This window comes from Simochromis diagramma, unplaced genomic scaffold (assembly GCF_900408965.1).
Source record: "Simochromis diagramma unplaced genomic scaffold, fSimDia1.1 OVJJ01000293.1, whole genome shotgun sequence".
In the NCBI taxonomy this organism is placed as follows: domain Eukaryota; kingdom Metazoa; phylum Chordata; class Actinopteri; order Cichliformes; family Cichlidae; genus Simochromis; species Simochromis diagramma.
The window spans coordinates 8,023,818-8,040,019 of NW_024386801.1; positions in this window are offsets into that span (position 1 = coordinate 8,023,818).

A 16,202-nucleotide genomic window follows, 5' to 3' on the forward strand; every position below is an offset into this window, starting at 1 on the left:
CAATTTAGAGTTTTATTCATTAAAAAATATTCAATTTAATGAAGTGCAGGTGGAGTCTTCAAATACTACAAGTTTACAATTAAGTTAAAATTGGGTCCAACTATCAGATTTATTTCTCTCCATAATTCTTCTCCGTTGGGTATCAAAGTATATGAATTAGCTTTCAAGCATTTCCAGAGTTTTGTATTCTGTTTGTTTACCTCAACAACTAGCAAATGTCAAGATGGGGCTCTTGTGTTGCACAGGCTCATCAGCCTAAGGTTAAACAATAAAAATGTCACTCCCACTCATTGTGCAATGCATTGCCTTGCAAACTTGGATCCAATTTGGGGTTTTATTTAAGGCCAGTGGGTTCTGCGGTTTTTAATTGAATAATAGACTCTGTCTAGCCTAAAAGGCCATGCCCACAGAAAACGCACACAGTCTGTGGCATTTATTCTGGCATTTCGTCTGTCCAGAGTGCCTGCTGAGAACATGTCCCCCAACACATAGCTGTTATATTCTATAAACGCTTGCTTTCTGCTTTCTCCTCTATTTGCTTGCGGCTATTTATTTATTTTTTATAAGAGTCATCTAATGTCTATTTACTTTCACTTCTGTGTTCAGAAAACAGATACAAGCTTGATGCGCGCTGCTCCACCCGCACGCATCACCACCTCCCAACTTAAACTGCATTTGACTGTGAGTGACATTCAAGCCTGCTGCTCCGGAGGGAAACTCATTATAGAATGCTAAACACTGCTGTCTAAAGGGCCATGCAGTGTTAATGAGTGTTGGCGGACGATACGACACGTGTGTCCTGTCTGCTTACTATAGCACCAACATACAACTCTGCCCACGACTGCAGGTTGGTCCCAACGCACACAAACACACAATTCAATACAACACACTACCATTTTGCACTTTATTCTGGGAGTGAAATATATATTGCTGTCAGTTTTAACACTGCTCTTTCTCTTTCTCAGTTGCTGACTTGGGACAAATATTGCAGTTACTTGTGAATTACCACGGTTAAAGGTACAAAGTTAAAAAAGTAGTTTTGTTTCAACACAATATGTATGTTGTGCATTTGTGCTTATACGGAAGAAAAAATGTAAAAGATTATATAAGTATAATATAATTTTAGTAATAATAGACCCATATTATTTAAACGTGTTATAATATCAACCCAACACATATCATAACTGTAAAAACTAAAAATGATCTCTTTTAATTATGATAGCGATAACTTTATTATGCGCAGCATGTTGGCATTACTATATAGAAACAAAGCTATCTATGATGTTTACATGATGTTCATTGGCGTCTTTATGCCATCCTTTTCCAACATTCAGCTTCATATACTTCCTTTGATCTGCCATCCTCCTGATTATGTTTTTGCCGTCTTTTCTCATCTCATCTGGCAATTTACAACAGGTTATGTGTAACAGGTACTTAGAGGGCCACCTGAGAACATGCACGCTGTCAGTAAAGATAGTTACTCTGCATACCACCATGCTCATTTGCTGCTACTGAGCTGAGTGTGTGGTGATAGATGACACGCACGCAGGTGAGGAAGCACATGTCAACATACGAACATTCAGGAGAGGGTGAAACGCCTTAACCTACCAATTGGTGTACAGTGCTGTGTTTAGCTTGGTTTACTCCAATTCAATCAGGACCCTGAAAGTGAACTCTAGACAATTTCATTAGAAAAAGATTATGATCAGGAAGTAGAGGACTCTCTGAAGAAAAGATCAGAAATTACTGTGAAGAATGACCTCTATCTGAGATTTAAAGTTAGATGAGCTCTCATCGCTAACTCTCACTTGCCTATACAATCTCTTAGTCTTTCAGGCCTTCAGTCATTTCTCTGTGGGACTTCAGATTCTGCACTTTTGTAAATAAAATGTAATAAATCTTCTCTGACTACTGTTGGGCACCCACACACTCTCTCTTTTGCCCACACATACACAAACACTCATTTGAATGTTCTCAGACATATATCATCAAGAATATTTTTAGACTGATTGTTGGCTCACATTGAAAACCTCGCCATCATCCCTCTCTCCCGTCTCTTTCCCTCACTTACTATATTTCTTATTTTTCTGCATCCCACATTTCAATTCGTACTTCCACATCTTTTTCTCCTCTTTATTTCTATACACTATATTTGAGCCTTTCCTGAAAGCTGTTTGCCCATGAGAACTAATAAGCCTCACCCATTTAAAGCACAGCATATACGCTTTGCTCCCTGTCTTTTGCTTCCCATCTCCTTAATGTCTCCCATGGGGAAATTATAGGTTGCGTTGTTGCACTGATATGTGTCAGAGTTGAAAAAAGGAACCCCCCACTCCCTTTTTTATTTTCAGTGGATGATAATGTATTCATTTATTTTTTTTCATTGAATTTATTCTTTGGTTAAGAAGACAAGTTGAATTAAAAAATGTATCTTTGTTGTCTTTAAAGACATTTAAGTAGCAAGTATAAACAAACCTGAACACACTTGCTTAAACAAGCAGTCGTACCCAAGGCTACAAAAAGGCTGAGAGGAGGGAGGGTAAATGGCCCAATATGAAAGCGTATAGTAGGACGGAAAAATGGAATGGCAAGGACCTTCTAATCATAGAATCGCTGGATGTCTGCTTTTTGTAGGGAATGGATGTTTTAGAGAGATCATGTAATGATCAGCAAAGTTGCACTTACTCAGACAGACACACATATAAACTGAAGCCTCTACACTCCACCTCAGGATGGCTAATATGACTTCCTCCTCCTACTGATTTGTTGTATTTTAAATCAAATAGCAGAACACTGGTGGCAGTTGCTAGTTCATATCTTTTTCCTTCTATGCATGAACTGCTTGAGTGGCAACTTTGGCACAATACACTCCACATTGTCGCTTAAATGAAAAAGTGGGCAGTGACAGATGGGGAAAAAAGTGAATATTGGTGTGACCTAATTATATTATTAGTTATCTTTAATTGGCCAAATGTGCATAGTTAAATTAATATGTATGGGATTCAGATATGTTACAGATATGATAATGACTCAGGATTCTGTTTCTGTTCAGTAATGAGCAACTGGGAAATCACACTTCTTTTTTTTTTTACAAGACCCTATTGCCCCTCCAGCTATTATCATGATTTCATCCTTATTTTAAAAGCTCAGCTATGCTTTCAGCCAAAGGTTCAACCTAAGCATAAATCTATTAGTGGGGTAATTTTGGTTCTCACTGGAGTTGAAAATAAATTGCTAGAGGCGTGACTGGAGACCCAAAGGGAAGGGGCGGGGGATCCCCTATCATCCTACAGTCAAATTGGTTCTTGGTGATTATTGGACTTTTTTCTCTCAAAAATTGTGTATTACTGGGCTTTGTTCATAGTACCGTCCAGTGGCGGCTCCTGAAAAAAATCTCAGGGGGGGCAATTTTTATGATATCGACTAAAATGACCCATTTAATGAGTACATCAAACAACACAATTTTAATTTGTTGCTAGGTGATTAACTCATACAGTGATACCTCATGCCCACTAGATGGCAACACACAACAGAAAGCTTTCCTCTAGCTACATAAGTTACAGGTAGAAAGCGAAAGAAATTAGCATCCAGTAGCCTTTAAGCAAAAATGAATGTGTCCACTTACTCATTACTTAGGCTACATCAATCCAATGTTGTGTGGTGTAATCAAGCAACAATATAAAGCCGGCTGCATCATATAAATCAATATGCACAGCCTGTCAGCCACGACTTGCGCTGGAACCAACTCCGACAAAAAGTCCTGTTGTATGCTTTTGACTTCTCCTTCGTTGCCTGGGTTAGTTGAATTTCGGGCTTGTCAGGTCCCAACTCTTTAACTTGCAGTTTTTCTGCCATTGTCCTTCTGGCAAAAGGGTAGGTTAGAAGCGATCTAACCGAATTTGGGGGAGGCTGTGCCTCAACCGTTAACAATACCGCTGCCATCGTCTCTCTCTGACCTTATAGCTCACTTAGGCTACTGACTGAGGTAAAATTCTAGAACAGCAAATCTTCGCGCGTTTTCTGTCATATTCCACGCTTATATATCTGTGTCTTAACCATGAATCCAACCACAGCTTAATTGGATGACCACACAAGTACAACAACAACAATTTTTTTTTTAATTTATATTTAGGATCACAGCAAAATTGAAAAAATTAAAGAATATCTTTGTTTTAAGACAAGGTCATTGCTTAGTGATAACTCTTGAATATAAGAAGTTTATTATTAATGCACAGTAACACCAGTACTTTTCTTCCTAAAACAACACTTCTACTATATAAAAGGATTATCCTCAAGTAGTTGTATCCGCACAAAAATCTGTTTCACAAGTCGCCATCTGAAGTGTTAGATGTGTAATTACGTATTTGCGAGGATCTGAATATCCAGATGATATTGTGTTATGTTACACTGTACATTATTATTCTGTTTACTGCAAAGAAAATTACAATTCCACTGACTGTAAATATTAAATATAATATAATGTACAGTACATATACAGTGATGTTTTTTCTGCTTATCAGGCAAAGCACAATTTGCCTCTCATTTTCCTCAATTACTCAAACACAAGATATTGATAGTAACACAGAGCCTTTCCTCAGAAGCATATTTTTGCATAGTGAAATTTGAAACTCAACCACCTATGTTCAATATATACATGCAGATCTAATGAAAACAGAGGAAAACTGCTTTACCATATAATTTCCACATTCAGCTGTCAGCTGAGCAGCACGGCAGTCTCCACCCTGTTTCGTCCAAGTAGCTCTAAATCTGGGATGGGTGAATGACTGGGAGGTAGATATTATAGCTTTAGGTAAGGCCAGTATTAATATTTAAGGTCCTGTGCCTCTACATTTTATTAGGTGCTCCAGCTTTGCACAGTAATTTACTCAGTGCTACAAAATATCATCTATGTCACTGTGCTTCAGTTCTAAATTGCAGAACTTGTATCCTAATTGACCTTGGGAAGAAGATAAAACAACAGCAGTCAGCGAAGGACAGCCAACACAATAAAAGTGAATGAAAGAGCAACAGCAGGATGTTAACGGTTGTTTCTTTTGCTGCCGAGTTGAATGATCAGTTGATCATTAAGCTGGCAAACTGTGGAAAACCTCAGTACTACTATAATGTTGAAAGAGACACATGGTTACAGAAGCCTCACCATTATTCAAGTCGAAAACAGGCAAAGAAATGCATGTATTGCATAAAGGTTTACTGTATGTAAATGTAGTTAGTCAACATTTAATTATTATTGGCATGACTGAATATTTTCTCTGTGTGTCATTAAAGCTGACAACATTAAATACAATAGAAAGCCTACTGTGGGCTTTAGTAAAAAAGACATTTAGTGGCTAGGATGGAGAGATGCTAGTCACCTTATTTTCCCCGTGTCTTTTTTTAATCCTTTAAAAATGTATCACCCTGTGCTGTCAGCACTGATGCACAGCATGCAGACAAGTATTGCACTGTTTAAGGAGAACTGCTGGTTTCTAAAAATTGTGTGCACTTGCTTCACACTGGAACATGAAGACTCAGCAATCATCTGAAAGTGGGTTGTTTGTACACTGTACTCTTCCTTATTCTTTTGGGGACCATTGAAACTCAATGAAAGCTATTTGCCCTGTATTGACTCCTAGGTTCAACTGATAGCTCTGGGTGATGACAGCACACACTGAATGGATCTATGATGCTCTTTAGATTCCCAAGGGAAGAGGCTTTGTGGCTGACTTACCAACATATTGTTTTTTTTTTTTTTTTTTTAAATATATTGATTTCCTAACACTGTTTACCTTGAAACATACCACCACATCCTAGTATAGCGGAAAAAAAACGAACCTAAACAAAGAGCATCATGAGTATAAATACTGGTATATTTTTCTATTTAGAATAGTTACACCTCAGTAAAAATTAATCTGCATAGTATTACAGCTCATACAACACTTGAAAAAAACAAACAAAACCTTAAAGGGATAACTGGTCGAAAAAGAGAGAGAAAAGAAAAACCCTTATTTCATAATTTCTTTTGTTTTCTTTCTTTTCTTGGTGGTGGTGATTTGCTGCTTGAACTCCCTGGAAAAAATGCATCCTGTTACATATGGTGCAAAACTAACACAGCATTTCATAAAAAGAAGAATATCATACCAACAGTCAAACATGGTGGTGATACTGTGATGGTCTGCTTTGCTGCTTATGGACCTGGACGACTTGGAATAACTGATGAACCGTGAATTCTTCTTTCTACCAGAAAATCCTGAAGGAAAATATTTGGCCATCAGGTTGTGACCTAAAGCACAACCCCATTTAGGTAATCCAGCAGGACAGTGATCCAAAGCAAACCAGCAAATCTACCTCTGAAAGGCTCAAACAACAACAAAAAACAAACAAAATTAAGGTTTTGTAGTAATTTAGTCAAATTTCAGTCTTATATCCAGTGCTGCTCTGGGGCTGTTCGCCTGGCATGACCTTAAACAGGCCATTCACGCTCAGAAACCGTCAAATATAGCTGATTTAGAACAATTCTGCAAAGATTAGTGGGCCAAAATCCCACCACAACAATGTGAAAGCCTCATTGCCAGTTATTGAAAATGCTTGATTGCAGCTCTTGTTGCCAAGGGTGGCACAAGCAGTTATTAGGTTTAGGTGGCAATTACCGGGCAGGTTTGGATAATTTTTTTCCCCTTAATGAAACAAATTATCATGAAAAAAATGCATTCTGTATTTACTCAGGTCGTCTTTGTTTGATATATACATATATATATATATATTTGATGTATATATACATATGTGTATGTGTGTGTATATAAAACAGAGCCTGCACTACACTTTTGTGTTTTTGTTGGACCTTGTTTGTTACTCTGAAGTGGCAAACAGAGAGATAACTCAAAAGATCACTTCCAGGATATTTCCTTTTTTAGGTTCTGTTTTATTCTCTTCTTCTCCCCCATGCCTTAAAACCATCACAGTACTCTAAACTGATTCAACGACAACAACATAAATAGTCATGAAATGTGAAACTTTGTTTTTACTAGAGCCACTAAAGGTTTGGTAGTAAAACCCCCTCAGGCCATTAAAAATGGAAAGCTCCTCTGTTCTTCCACTTCTCTATATGAAATATTAAAATGAGAAGTATGCTTCAGTGGCCTTCAGAAGTCAGTGTTTGTGGTATTTATTACAACTGCAAATGTCTGCAGACAGAAGAGTGACAGATTATGGGAAAAACTTGAACCTTTGACCTCTATTTTGATGGAACACAATGACATTTTGCTGGGATTGTTGTGTCCACTTGACCCCTTAAGGGGAACATTGACTACAAATCAATGCAAAGTTGTTCTGAGTGATCACCTTTTTTATATGAAGAATAATTCTGTTAAATCCAGAACTGAATTCAAAATCCTGCTCCTCACATACAAGGTCTTAAATAATCAGGCCCCATCTTATCTTAATGACCTTGTAGTACCATATCACCCCATTAGAGCACTTTGCTCTCGCACTGCAGGCCTACTTGTTGTTCCTAAAGTATTTAAAAGTAGAATGGGAGGCAGAGCCTTCAGTTTTCAGGCCCCTCCTCTGTTGAACCAGCTTTCAGTTTGGATTCGGGAGACAGACACTATCTCTACTTTTAAGATTAGGCTTAAAAAATTCCTTTTTGCTAAAGCATATAATTAGGGCTGGACCAGGCGACCCTGAATCCTCCCTTAGTTATGCTGCAATAGGAGTAGGCTGCTGGGGATTTCCCATGATGCATTGAGTTTTTCCTTTTCAGTCACCTTTTTCACTCACTATGTGTTAATAGACCTCTCTGCATTGAATCATACTTGTTATTAATCACTGTCTCTCTTCCACAGCATGTCTTCTATTCTGCCTTCCTTCTCTCTCCCAGTCCAGTCGTGGCAGATGCCCACCCCTCCCTGAGCCTGGTTGTGCCGGAGGTTTCTTCCTGTTAAAAGGGAGTTTTTACTCTCCACTGTCGCCAAAGCGCTTGCTCATAGGGGGTCATATGATTGTTGGGTTTTTCTCTGTATGTATTATTGTAGGCTCTACCTTACATTATAAAGCACCTTGAGGTGACTGTTGTTGTGATTTGGCGGTATATAAATAAAATTGAATTGAATTGAAGTGAATTGAATTGAATTGAATTGAAGAATCCTTTCTATCCTGAAGAGAGCTCTCTCTTCAAAGATGGCATGGCCACACATATGCGGCATGAGCGGTCACTGAATGGTTTGATGATACATTTGTAACAAATGTAACATTGACATTGAAAAACACTTAATGCCTCAAAACCTTACTAAGAATTTTTATTTAGTTTTTTCCCTTAATCAATCATCCATAAGTATACTGTTTTGCTATATATGTCACAACACGATATTTCAGATTTTTATTGCATTCATTTATTTATTTATGTTGAAATAATACAACATTTCATTATATTTGGAATCTGTCAGCTGGAAACTGCCCTTATACTTACATATAATGAAGAAAAAGTCTTCTTCTTGCTGTTGCCTCTTGCTGGTACGTTAAAATGGACAAATTATGACCCATTACAGTACTTACAACCTACAGAGATTTTTCTGTGACTTGAAAAGATGAAAGAACCTTATATTATTGTAAAAAAAAGAATTAAGTTGCATCTGATGCATGTTATTGCTCCACCGTGTGAGGTGTGTTTGCCTTTACGGTAATAGAGACTCCCATTTGAAATAAGCAATAGTGGTTTCACTCCTAAGAGTGTCTGCATAAGAGGCATCCTTTGTGTTCGCTCTTGTGTCTCACTTTGACACTTTTGCCCCTGACTGAGCATGTATATTCTGAATGAAATGAGCTTAGCACAGCTGTCCCTGTCATGCATCATTCCTCTGGCCACATCCTCACTACTTTATCCATCTGCTCAAGGCCTGTGCAGAGTGTGGATGTGTGAGCGCATGTGTGCAAGCACGTGTGCATATGTAAAAGCTTGCAGTTGTAATCCTCACCCCGCTACATCAAACCAGGTCTTCTCTGTTACATCAGCAATACCGAGGGAAAAAAGCTGAAGCTGCGTGTGTTTTTGCTGATGTTGTGTCAAAGTTTGAAAACTGATGGGCTGTATTTTAAAGGGAGTGACAGTAAGAATACCCAAATACTGAACTGAAAGATGAAGACACTGAAAAGGAGGAAAAAAATGTTAGACCTAATGTACTCTAAGATTTTACATAATATGCTTTAATATAAGCTGAAACTCTAGTAGGCAGCTGAAGAATATGGACAAATTCACATCAGGAGTGGTGTTAAAGCTCTTAAGATGACTGTAGCAAATGGTGGCAATCACAATCACTGACTGTGCACTAAATCAAGGTAGGTTATATGCCTAAGTCTGTGTGCTTTCCGGGAACTTGAAACCTACTGAAAGAGCACAAACTGTACAGACACTGTAATAAAAGCTATAATGCATATGAATCCTTAAAAATAAGAAAAACAGTAATATGTTGTTATACAGGATTGTGGACATTTTGAAACTATATATTATACTCTATGAAGCTGTGAAAAATACAGAATAACTAGAACATTTGATTTAGGCCCTTATTTAATAAAAACATAAACAAGGTACTATATAAAGCAAAAATGGCAAACACGTATCAGTTCCATGGTATTTCGAATGTAGATTAATTAGGATACATTATACAAAGGTATCAATGGACAGTAGAAAAAGTACATTTGACACAACTTAGAGTATAATTTCTAATTGTATAAATGGTATACTTTGTCAAACAGACATTAAAAAAGACGGAATTCATTATCCATCCATAAATCCATCATTTCTGCCACTTAACCAGGTTGGTATTGCGGGGTCAGCCATCTAAGCAAGATGCCAAGACCACCTTTTCAACATCTATCTCCTCGAGTTCTGCTGGGGGGACACTGAGGCATTTCAAAGCTGTTTGATAGATTGAATATTTCCAGCCACTCCTTTGTGGGAGTAATGTAGCTTCACTCTGACCTCTTCAAAGCGTCTTTTTTAATTTAATGAAATATTAAAATATTATAAATTCACCAAAATGTTTGTAAATTCTTTTGTGAACATTTTGTGTAGTTGATTAAGAACCTGTTAGTTTAGCTAATAGATTTTTTCAACAATTTTAGATATTTGTAAAAACCACAAGCATGTGACAATGAGATGATTTAATATACTGTATTATCATATCTGCTTCATCATCACAGACTGTTACTATTCATATCTTCATTTAGTACCATTTTTTTTATTATTTGATGTTGTCGCACACTGGTACTAGATTATAGGCTAATTTGACACAGGTTGTAAAATCAAAGCAAATCTTTGTCTTTGCATGCTAGTAGTGAGCAAAATCAGAGGGAGTCTATATATTACATGCAAAATGACTTGGGATATTATAAGCTACTACAATAAGAAATAATTCATTTCATTGTTTGTTAAAAGCAAATTTCCTTGCTTTACTACTTCTGAATGTCTAAATGGCTAATTATCCTATTGGCTTTCTTCTGCGACATGCAGTGTCGGTTCATACAAATGACTACTAGTATAACATATAACAAAGGGGTTTCTCACCTCCTGGGGTCCACACTTGTAGATTCTGAAATATTATAATATTATAAGTAATTAAATAATATAGAAAATGAAATACTAGTTAAGTAATTCTTTATATTGTTTATTTTGCAACTACTGGTAAAAAAAAGACTATTTTGGGAACAAGGAAGTGGATGTCATGTGGGTACCACACAAGGTTTCTGGGGACTTCTCAAGTTCTTGAGATTTTATGGTACTTGCTGCCATATGTAAACCATACAGTATGTACCATAACAGTTCATCTGTGGCAAAGACTGTTTTTCTTCTGCTTGACATACCTTCTCCCAGCACACCCTTTTATCCCTTTCTCTCTTTACCCTGCACACTCTCTAAGGCAATATCTTGACGTCACAACACGTCAGCACGCATGCACACACATCTGGACCTTTGCAATTTCACATGACAATGCGCACGCGTGCACACAGACGCGTGCACACACACATGCACAGATGCTTGCACTGGCTCTCACTTTCTAGCACACTCACAAACAATTTCACTTGTTCCTACTGTTCCCTGTGGCCTGTGATGGAACTGACACACTGTCTCTTTTGATCAGTGTGAAACCATTGTCTGACATCTTTAGTGGAGATGTCAGACAGGGTGGGAGGCTGAGGGATGTAATGTATGAGCGGAAGTAGATTGGAGAAAGAAGGGAGGAAAGACGAGGTCAGTAGTGACCAAAAGTGACCTAAAAGTCCTGCTGATTTCTCAATGAAGCTAGGAGGATGTCTAAAGGGAGGGGCTGTGAGTAACAAGCCCCAATTTAACTGAATGTATTTTCCCCCCAAGGCATTTGATGGTCACATGTGCAGCTGTGATACATATATACACAGTCACACACACAAACAGACACTCGCCCCGCCAAGCTTCATTGGTTTGATAGTTTTTTCTCCACTGGTCTGCAGCTGGGAGGTCACAAAAATGAGACATGGCTTCAAGCTGTTTCAAAATCCAGTCACACATATACGCCTCCTAGGGCCTGTAATTTTGTGTGTGTGTGTGTGTGTGTGTTATATCTCTGTGTTCATGTGTGCAGTACGACAAGCTGTGCATGCTTATGGGCCTGTGTATGTGACACAGAGCATTTGTGAGGGACACTATGCCCAATGTTCTGGAAAGGATGTCAAGAACACTTGACTGTGATGTGCTACCATTTTGACCGGAGCCCAGCTGTGGTGGGAATTTAACTGGTTGCCATCATGTTAATTAGTGTTGTCATGATAATTTAAGTATCTGTCTTCGTGGCCACAGATTGCATAACAGGCCTGCAGTCTTCAGGACACATCTGGAACCCCTGATTGCCTTACAATTAGAATAAATAGAACCACTGTCATCAACATTGAATTGCAAAATGTAAATAACATCTATACTGGCCCTTTGAGATGGGAAGTGCAATAAGTACTTGTGGCAGAGGGTTTTGGTGTCTGTTAATTTATCTAGGGTGGTATTTATTTATTTATTTATTTATGTATGTGAGAAAATAGGACTCTTGAGATTTAAATTGCTTTTATAAACGGTGTCAAGATAAGCAGCAGATTACAAACAGAATATGTGTTTGTGACTATTTAATCGTCACAGTTATCCCAGGGCAAATAAGGGCAGTAATGGTCAGTTACGCTCACTTACAGCATTTGCAGCCAGATGTGGCTGTCGTCAAGTCATTAAAAATAACTTCTAGCACCATAATTAAGCATAATTAAATCCTAATTGAGTAAAAGCTTTAAGGATACTTTCGAGGAACAAGTCTTGTGTGCAAAGTCAGAGACATCCTAGTTTGTGTCAAAGAATGAAGGCCTGAAAATATCAGGAGAGTGACACTATCTGAAAACAGCTGTTGAGTCTAACATGAAATCATGAGTTATTCATGGGATGTAATGAATCTCAGTGCACTATGATAGACAGTATCCAGTATTTTGTACTCTATATGCATTGTATATATTACCATAATCCAGATAGATACTGTATGAGGTTAGCAGCAAGTCCATTTTTGTCACAACTCTCCAATGAATGAAAAGTTCACATCTTTTTATTTAGGTGCAACTTTACAAAAATGTAGCAGCGTTATTACTTGGATGGTATTGCCATTAGTCAAATGCTGGACTTTCACCACAAGGGGCTGTTAACGTTTTCCTTTTAGAAAGCAGCAGTAAGAAAGTATGAAATGACTGATTAACATATATCTGGAACATATATAATCAGGGAGAAAATACTTAGCTGTTGGTTGTTTAAGCATGTTCCATGTCCCCAACAAGTGTTTTTGTTAAAATTGTGACATCTCAAAGTCTATATTGAGATATTTAAGTAACATCTGTTTGGTCAGAATTGGGAGGGCTAATATTTTAACCTGATGGAAAGGTTTTGGGTTTTGCAAATTAGGCATTAACAAATGCAGTATGTTGTTATTCCATGGCAGTGGCGGTTGTCATTAGGAAACTGATTGTCCCCTAGGAAACTGTCAAAATTTTAATTTCCCCAAAAGTCGTGTGTCCACCTAATTATGCAGGAGACATGCACACAGTCTAGGGGATGCAGGTGAGATTAGTTGCCACGGTACAGAGAACAGGTAAATAACTCCAAGACATCATGTCACGCATTCTGCGTGAAAGAGAAGAAAAGGGAGATTTCTTTAATTCCTCCACCAAGGGGTCGATGGTCCATCCACCCATGTAATGAGGTCTGTTAGCCAAATGAGCAGCCCTTCAAGTGTAAGTGCATGTGTGAGTGGAAATGTGTGTGAGAGGTGCAGAGGAAAGAGCTCACACAATTTAAGTGCATGTTAATTTTTACTGTGTGGACGTGCGCACGCTTCTCATGTTGACGTCTGTAAAAACGTCAGCCTGCACAGGTGTTCTTCATACTCGCTGATGGGAAGCAGTCAACCTTACATATGTTCGCCTCATGAGTATACGGTAAGTGTTGTTGGAACTTGTCAAATGTATGAAAACATCTGCATCTATTGTCAGGAATCGGTAGCGATATCATTAGACACAGCGCTCTGCTAACATACTGGATCTGTGTGCTTATGTAGAGCTACCAGCTGTAACCATATGGGTGTTAAGACGCGCTTTTTTTCAAGAATTTTAATGTAATTTTGCAAAGAAGAATGTTAACTCTTTTAGTTTAAACTCAGGATGATTTAGGATAATTAAATTGTTACATTTTGCTTTGCCGTTCTTGTGATTTGCTCCCAAATACTAATAATTTTCCATACTTTTTACCATAATTATTTATTCAACCACTTTCTGGTGGTTATCTGGGTCTGGGTCGTAGGGGTAACAATTTAAACAGAGATGCCCAGAGGTCCCTTTCCCTCGCCACCTCCAGCTCTTCCAAGGGCACCATGATGCAGTAAAAAGACATGATCTCTTCAGTATGTCTTAGGTCTGCCCTGTGTCTCTTCCCAGTTGGACATGCCTGAAAAACCTCACCTATGAGGAATTCAGGAGGCATTATAGTCAGATGCCTAGGACACCTCAGCCTGTTTCTTTTGATGTAGAAAACTGAGTCCCCCTAGAATGACTGAACTCCTCCTCCTGTCTTGTAAGGTGAGCCTAGACATCTTTAGGTGGAAGCTCATTTCTGCCACTCTCACTCATGAAGAGGACCCTGAGATACTTGAACTCGTCCGTTCGTGGCAGCAACTTATTCCCAACCTGGAGTGGGCACTTCACCCTTTCTTGGCTGAGAACTATGGTTTCAGAGTTGGAGGTGCTGATTTTCATCCTAATCACTTCACACTTGGCTGCAAACCCTCCCAGTGCAAGCAGGAGGTCATTGCTCTCCTCTCCAGTATCCTGGCAAAGATGTTACCTGGGAGGCTGAGGAGTACTATCTCTCTGAAGTTGGAACACAGCCTTCAGGTCTCCTTATAAGAGGCACCACCACTCCAGTTTGACAATCCAATTACTGTCCCTGACTTCCATGTGATCTTGCAGAGGTAATTTAGCCATTTAAATCAGCTTTGTTCGATCAAGGATACATCTAAAACCTGTATGGCACTGGCTCTTGAGGCCTGGAGTTGCCCACCCCTGGTTTAAAGGGTAAATTAGGTTAGGGCAGGGGTCCCCAATCCCAGTCCACGAGGGCCGGTGTCCCTGCAAGTTTTAGATGTGCCCTTGATCCATCGCAGCTGATTTAAATGGATAAATTACCTTCTCAACATGTCTTGAAGTTCTCCAGAGGCCTGGTAATGAACTAATCATTCAGGTGTGTTGACCCAGGGTGAGATCAAAAACCTGCAGGGACACCGGCCCTCGTGGACTGGGATTGGGGACACCTGGGTTAGGGTTTAAAGGGTTAAAGTATTCCGTCAACTGTCTGACTAGCTCCACCATTGATGTCAGCAACAATCGGTCTCCACCATAGACAGCGTGGGGCAAAAATTGCTTTTCCCTACCTGCCGACCAAAGGTCTTGCTCCACAGCCTCACTGATCTTCTCACACACCTTGGACTTTGTTTTAACTGCTTTCAGAGCAGTGCTTCTCTGGGCCTGCCCATACCTTCAAGCTCTCTCCACAGTGCCAGAAGCCAACCATGCTCGATAGTACGCCTTCTTCAGCTTACAGGTCCCTTTACCTCTAGTGTCTTCCATTTGGTTTGAGGGCCATGGTAGGAATCAACCACGTCAGTATAACTTCCCTAGCAGTGCAGTTATGAAAAATGGTCCATTCTGCCAGAGGTAGAAGTAGAAGATCTCCTGGTCCAGGTCATTGCCGGATGGTCCCAGTGCACATGTGCCAAACACTTTGAATATGGGGACCCCAGTCCTCTCCAGCATCTTTCTCTCCCACCTGACCCAACCCATATGGAAAAGAAATAGTAAAAACTTATATGTGATTACTCATGAAAGTGGCCACTTTCATGAGTAAATCATATAAGGCTTACATGATTTACTCATGAAAGTGGCCACTTTCTCATTACTTTCATACATTGCTTTAGTAAGTATCCAAAACATACAAGTTTCATTATATAATTTTTCAGATACAAACTTTATAAGATTTATATATATCTTTTCCATATGGGAACTCACCATCGGGTGGTGATTAGTTGACAGCTCAGCTTCTCTCTTCATCCAAGCATCCAAGACTTACAGCCACAGGTCTGATAATATGATTACAAAATCAATCATCACACTGTAGCCTTTTTGCCAAGTGCATTTATGAACATCCTTATGCTGGAACACACTGTTCATGATGGGCAATCTGTGCCTAGCACAGAAGTCCAGTAACAGAATACAGACTTGGGTTTGGATCAGGCAGGGGATAGTTATTGTAATATCACTGATAATCTGATATCTGGGCCTTTCCCCCACTGATTTGTGTGGGGTTGTTTTAAGAAGTGTGGACATCTTGTTCACTAAGATGTTAAACCTACTATCACTTGGCTCTGTTCTCAACTCTAAGTGCCCTGCCTTCTGTTTCAAGTTTCTAATTCTACAAATGGTGAAGGGAAATGCTCACTTGTTAATGCCAGTAACATACTGTACTTGCTTTACTCCTCCACCACCACTCAGTTTATAGAAATTCAACAGTTCTTGTCCAATAAAAGAGAGCTCATTAGTAGATTCTGAAATTTGGTAAATGACAGCAGGCATATCAACTGCCTAAAATTTCAAGGCTCACTAGA